Genomic DNA, 6,000 nt, shown 5'->3' on the forward strand with positions numbered 1-6,000 from the left:
ATTGCAAAAGTGCAATTTTCTTGAATAAAAAGTTTAATAATTATCCCTCTTACACTCACTTGTTTCCTTCACGCGCCAATCTTCAATCCAGATGGACCTTGAAATGCAGAAGGTATCAGCTCAGCGAACAAAAAATGCGGCTAGCAGACGACGAACAAGCGTATCGATGACGTGATGCGCGCGGTGGAAAGAGTGTTTCGCAAAGCACATGCTGCGCATGTGCAATGTTTCCAACGATGGCTGTTACGCGGCGCTGATAGTGCCGTCGGCCACGCGCTCGCGTGTTCACCCTAACAGTGCTCACCGCTGTACCTCCTGACTTGCAGGGTCCAGTACTAGGCATCTTCTTTCTTTCACCATAATTTCGCCGAACGCCAAAATTTTCTTCGTCGCCTCCGAGCTCCTGAAGGTAACCGCCCAAACGTGGTTCATCTGGAACGCCCGCAAGCTAACAACCTCGGGCAGCAGTCCCAGACGAGCCAGCGTGTCCCTGAAATCTTCGGCGCGTAAAGGTCTAGCGGTCACATCCCCGTCAAGGAAAACAGTATTCAAAACGCAGGGTCCTGTTGGCAATTGCGGCAAAACAACTTGGTATTCCTTGTCTTCATCGGCAATAATCCTGTTTCCGCGGCTCGGCTGAGCCGCAAACACCGCTCCACCGGAGCAAGACATTCCGTGTCCGTACCGAACGGTAGCCGGAAGTAGAATCCGACGCCACCTCGGGCGCTCGGCCGCCTGCGTTTAGCGCCGTATATTCATTCCACTGCAAAGCCAGAGCGGCACGCACCAGCGCTGTAGCAGACGACGCGAAGCACCTCCCTAGGCCCATGTGCGCCTGCGCGGATTTGCTTCGATGCGCGGCCGCGCCGGAGGCAGCGGCGCTGCGCGGAGCGCGGCCACGCGGAGCCGTGTTCACCCCAAGAGTGGACGACCCTGTACATTGGATGCTTCACAACCTTCCGGACGAGGTTGTGTGCGAAGCCTTGGCACCCTTCGGCACTGTCAAGGACATTACTCGAGAACGGTGGCGTGTTCAAGGACTGCGAGAGAAAGGTTCGTCAACACGGCTTGTCAATTTAGTGTTGCGGAAGGGACTGACAGTGGAAGACGTGCCACATTTGTTGCGTGTCGCGGGGGAACAGGTCTTGGTAGTAGCACCAGGCAGAGCACCGCTTTGCCTTCGGTGCAGGAACACCGGACACATCCGTCGGGATTGCCGCGCTCCTCGTTGCGCACTCTGCCGTCGCTATGGGCATGACGAGTCGCAGTGCGCGAAAACATACGCGAGCGTGACAGGGCCAGCAGCAAAAGAGGAAATGGTTGAGCTTCTAATGGATGAAGCCGAAGTTGCTGAAGTGTCTCCTGGTGATGCGGATCAGACGAAGGTACCGGTGACGCCCTCTGAGCAAGAGCCACGGGGACCAGAGGAGGGAAAACCGCCCGGGACAAGTGAGCCTGGAGATGAAGTGAAACAGAGCGCAAAAAACGACCCAAACATGGTTGACAACGTAGATATAGAACCATCAAACACCAATACGACTTGCAGCGACGAAGCGTATGCTGAGGAAATGGAAGTAGCTGGCCTAAGCGGGTCCGTCGTGAAAAGAACTCGCGACCAAACCGACCGCGAGGACGGCGATTTAGGAGAACCTTCAAGCGAGGAACCGCCTGCAAAATCGGTGGTTACGCTTCGGCCGACCTTTCGACCGAAACCAATTATCCCGCCGGATAGACAACCGGCGGCTACCAAGCTCAAGTAGGACGTGAACACGTGCCTGCGAAGGCGCACGGGCGGAGAACCACGCACCATGGCTACAAAATCGAGAAAGGTCGTGTGCTACGCATCCAAGGTACGCGTGAAGACGGTTTTTGGAAATTGTGGGAATCTGTGTATACTGACATGCATGCATCTGTTGGACGTTATGCACGTTGTGCGTAGGCGCGGAATGCGCAATATGCGGTCAGTTTGTTTTTAATCGACAATGGCAGTGAATCTGGTGAGAGGACTGCGAGTGGCCACGCTTAATGTACGTGGCCTTGCCGCAAGACGTCGGCAATATCAGGTCAGTCGCCTCCTTGCTGAAAATGAACTGGATCTTGTTGCAGTACAAAAAACAAAGGTTGAAAGCGAAGAACAAACTGATCGCATGCTAGCCACTTTTAGGATGTATTATAACGCTTGTGTGTGCCATGCTGTGGGGACGTCCGGGGGCTGTTTACTTTTGATACGAAAGAGTTTGGGTATCACTGAGTAGGCGCTCACTGTAAGTGAAACTGGTCGTCTTATCGTTTTTGATTTTTCTTTCAGTGGTTTTCAGTGAAGACTTATTTGTGTGTATGCGCCCAATGATATGCATGAAAGAAATGTGTTTTTCGCCGAAGTTGAACAGTATCTCAGTTGTGATAGCGATAGGTATATCATATTTTTGGGGGACTTCAATTGCGTCTGTTATGCTCAAGATCGCGCTAAGCGAACCGCAGTGCGGGACAAAAGTGCTCTGTTTTTGAACACCCTAGTTCAGGAACACAACTTGGAAGATGTTGGCCGTCTCTTAATCGGTACCACACAACTGCAATATACGCATTGTCAGCGCGGCAGTCAGGCGAGATTGGATAGAGCGTATGTTTCGCTTGACCTTGTACCAATATGTAACGGCTATGTTGAACAGCCGGTCTCTTTCAGCGATCATAGTATGGTGTTTTTTACCATTGGCACCCGACCAAAGCAGTCGCGTTTCAACTGGCAGCTTTGGAAATTTAATCAAAACCTTCTTGAAGATGAATGCTTTGTTACCAGAGTAAAAGAAGAAATAGCAAAAGTAGTAAACGACCAGCCAAGGGACTATATGCGGAAGCATGGGAAGAGCTAAAAATTAAAGTTAAAATGATCGCGATTGAAAGGGGATGTGCTAGGCGCCACAATGAAAAAATTAAGGAAAAGGAGCTCCAACGACAGCTCGAGTTCTTGCTTGAGATGGAGAGTGCCGAACCTGGAAAGTTTACAGGTGATATTAGCACCGTTAAAAAAGAAATGGAAGCTATTGACATTAGAAAATATAAGGCTGCTGTAATTCGGGCGCGAGCAGAGAGGCTATGTGTTGATGAGAGGCCAAACAAACGCGCCCTGGCCGATGAAAAGAGGTATGCTATGAAGAATGAAATTCAACAAATCAGGTATGATGATAAGCGCACATCGGATCAAAAAATGATAGAAAACGCCTTTGCAGAGCACTATCGGAAACTTTTTGGTGAAAGGAAACTGGTGGATTTAGGGTTTGAAAAAGAATTCTTGAATGCCATGCCGCAACTTGATGATGACGTAAGAGAGCGATTAGAAGAACCGATCAGCAAACGTGACATCGAGCATGCGATAGAAGAGCTGGCTGACGGAAAGGCGCCGGGACCGGATGGGCTGGGATCTGCTTTTTATAAAGCTTTCGCACCTGAAGTGTCATATATATTATTACAAGTGTTCGCTGAGGCATACGAGAAAAAGCAAGTACCTCCGTCATTTCGTAGTGGCCATATGGTCCTAATCCCAAAAACAGACGATCACGTAAAGCTTCTATCAGTAAGCTCATATAGACCAATTAGTCTTACAAATACAGACTACAAGGTATTATTGAAAATCCTGTCGAAGAGGCTACAAACTGTGATCAAAGACATTGTCGGGCCACACCAAACATGTGGCATCAAAGGGCGCACCATTTCCACCAACACTCATGTGGCACGCAGTGTACTCGAATGCTGTGACGCCTTTTCAGGTCGAGTTGCCATGCTGCAGCTCGACCTAGCGAAGGCATTTGATCGAGTGTCACATGAAGTGCTGTTTCATATTCTTAATTACGTAAACGTTGGCAATGTTATTATGGAAGGAGTAAAAATGGCATATCGGGACTGTACTATACAGATTATCATTAATAAAAACCTGTGTGAAAGGATTTCAGTCAAATCCTGCGTCCGGCAAGGATGTCCGCTCAGCCCCCTGCTTTTTGCGGTGTATACCTTGAGCCATTCTGTTTAGCCGTGATCCGTAGCGATAATATTAGAGGATTTAGACCGCAAAGGACCGAAGTAAAATTGTTGGCGTACGCGGATGACATTGCTGTTTTCTGCGATGATCGAGAAAGTATCCGAGAAGTCGTTCGCGTGGCAAAAGAGTTCTGCAAGAAAACAGGATCTGAAATAAATTGGGAAAAAAGTTGTGGCATATGGCATGGTCATTGGGACGTAACGCCAGATTGTTTTGCATCGGCGCGCTGGACGACCACACCAGCAAAATATCTGGGAGTGCCACTCCAGCATTACAAAGATAGCAAGGATTACTGGTTGGACGAAACTAATAAGATGAAGGAAAAAGCAGGTGGCTGGATGGGACGAGGCTTGTCAATGGTCGGCCGCGCTAGTGCTTGTAACTTGTTTTTAGTAGCCAAAGTGTGGTACGTAATGCAAATTCTGTTCATGGCTAGAGTGAATGTGCAAAAGATACATAGGGTATTCGCTGTGTTTATTTGGGGTTCCAGTTGGGAAAGGGTCAGCCGCAGTAATTTGTTTCGGTCAGTTCGCACTTGTGGACTGGGTCTCGCTCACTTGTATATCAAGCAGCTTGTGTCGCGCTTTTTCTTTTTACGAGACCAAAGTGATGGTTTCTTGCGAATAGTAATTCAGGTACGGCTGGCAAAAGCTCTGCCAGAGTTCATTATAGCGTCTTGTGAAGACAGAGGGCAAAGTGCGACTGGATATATGCGTGAAGTGGTTATGTCTTTTCGTATCTTGCATGCGAGGTTTTCCTTGGAATATTTATGTACCATCACAAAGAAAAAGCTCTATAAGGATTTAGTGGATGTTATGATGCCAATACCTATATACCGAACTGTAAACTGTGGAGGACCAGGAAATGACGTTTTGAAGAGAGTAAGAAGGATACCCGTAAGATCTACAGTTAAAAGTTTCTTTTTTAAATTGCATACAAATACATTGCCAGTAAAGACATGGTTAGAACAGAAAGGGAATTTACGTGCCATGGACAGCTAACTGCTTGCTCTGCAAAAAACCGGAGACCATTGATCATGCTTTCATTGACTGTTGGGATGCAATATTTCATTGGGACATCCTACAACGAACGCTCAAAAAAGATCTTCCAATCAGACCGATAGGTATACGTTTCTTGGCCACTGATAATCAAGGTGAACTACCGTACGATACGTTCATGCTCCTGAGCCTCCACAGCTTTTGGAAGACAAGAATGTCGGTCCGCCATGCTGATATAAATGTTCGCACGACACGTGAAAATTTCATTCTCAGTATTGCAGAAGTTAGAGAACATTATCAAGCGCAAACCGAGCCTCCTGAATGGGTGGCTATTCTTGATGACCTTGTAAATTTGAAAAGATTTTAATATGACTACGTCAGTCAAGTGCGACTGATGTATTTTATACGTGTGCTCATGTTTTTGTTTTTGTGTATTTCTGTCAAAGCAGGCAATAAAGAAAAAAAAATCGGTTCCCGTGGTGTAGTGGTTATCCCGTGCGCCTCACACGCGCAAGGTCCCCGGTTCGATCCCGGGGGGGAACAAAACTTTTTCATTTTTATTTCTATTGCGATCGTATACGCGCAGAAGAAAAGGGGGAGCGAAATACTCTACTCCGTGCTCGGTTCCCGTTGTGTTTCCACTTCCGGCCACCGTAGTAAACGGACGTGGGTGACATGTGCTCCGTTAACAACGGGGCGGCTTCAGCGGCCCAACAGGGCCGCGGTACCAGGACAACTGTCAAGGATTCCACGGAATATCAAGTACTTCTGCCACAATTACCTACTGGGCGAGTTGTTTCCAATACTTTGTTTTTACATGCCGATGTGAGTGCAAGGCCGTATCGTGTGGAACACTTCAGGGACATGCTGGAAAACTTGAGAGTGCTCTCTGACGTAGTTGCGTTAGGGGCTTATAAAATGAGTCACGTGTGGGCCGTGACTTTCAAGAATGCTGATGCGGTGAAAGAA

At 48.0% G+C, this 6,000-nt stretch overlaps 1 non-coding gene across 1 annotated transcript; it reads left to right on the plus strand.

Moving 5' to 3' along the window:
* Window positions 1-5,501: 5,501 nt before the first annotated feature.
* On the plus strand, window positions 5,502-5,574 carry Trnav-cac (transfer RNA valine (anticodon CAC)). Its single transcript has one exon. It is a non-coding gene; the product is annotated as a tRNA-Val (tRNA).
* The last annotated feature ends 426 nt before the right edge of the window (window positions 5,575-6,000 follow it).

The sequence above is a fragment of the Dermacentor silvarum genome, chromosome 1 (assembly GCF_013339745.2).
Source record: "Dermacentor silvarum isolate Dsil-2018 chromosome 1, BIME_Dsil_1.4, whole genome shotgun sequence".
Lineage (NCBI taxonomy): Eukaryota > Metazoa > Arthropoda > Arachnida > Ixodida > Ixodidae > Dermacentor > Dermacentor silvarum.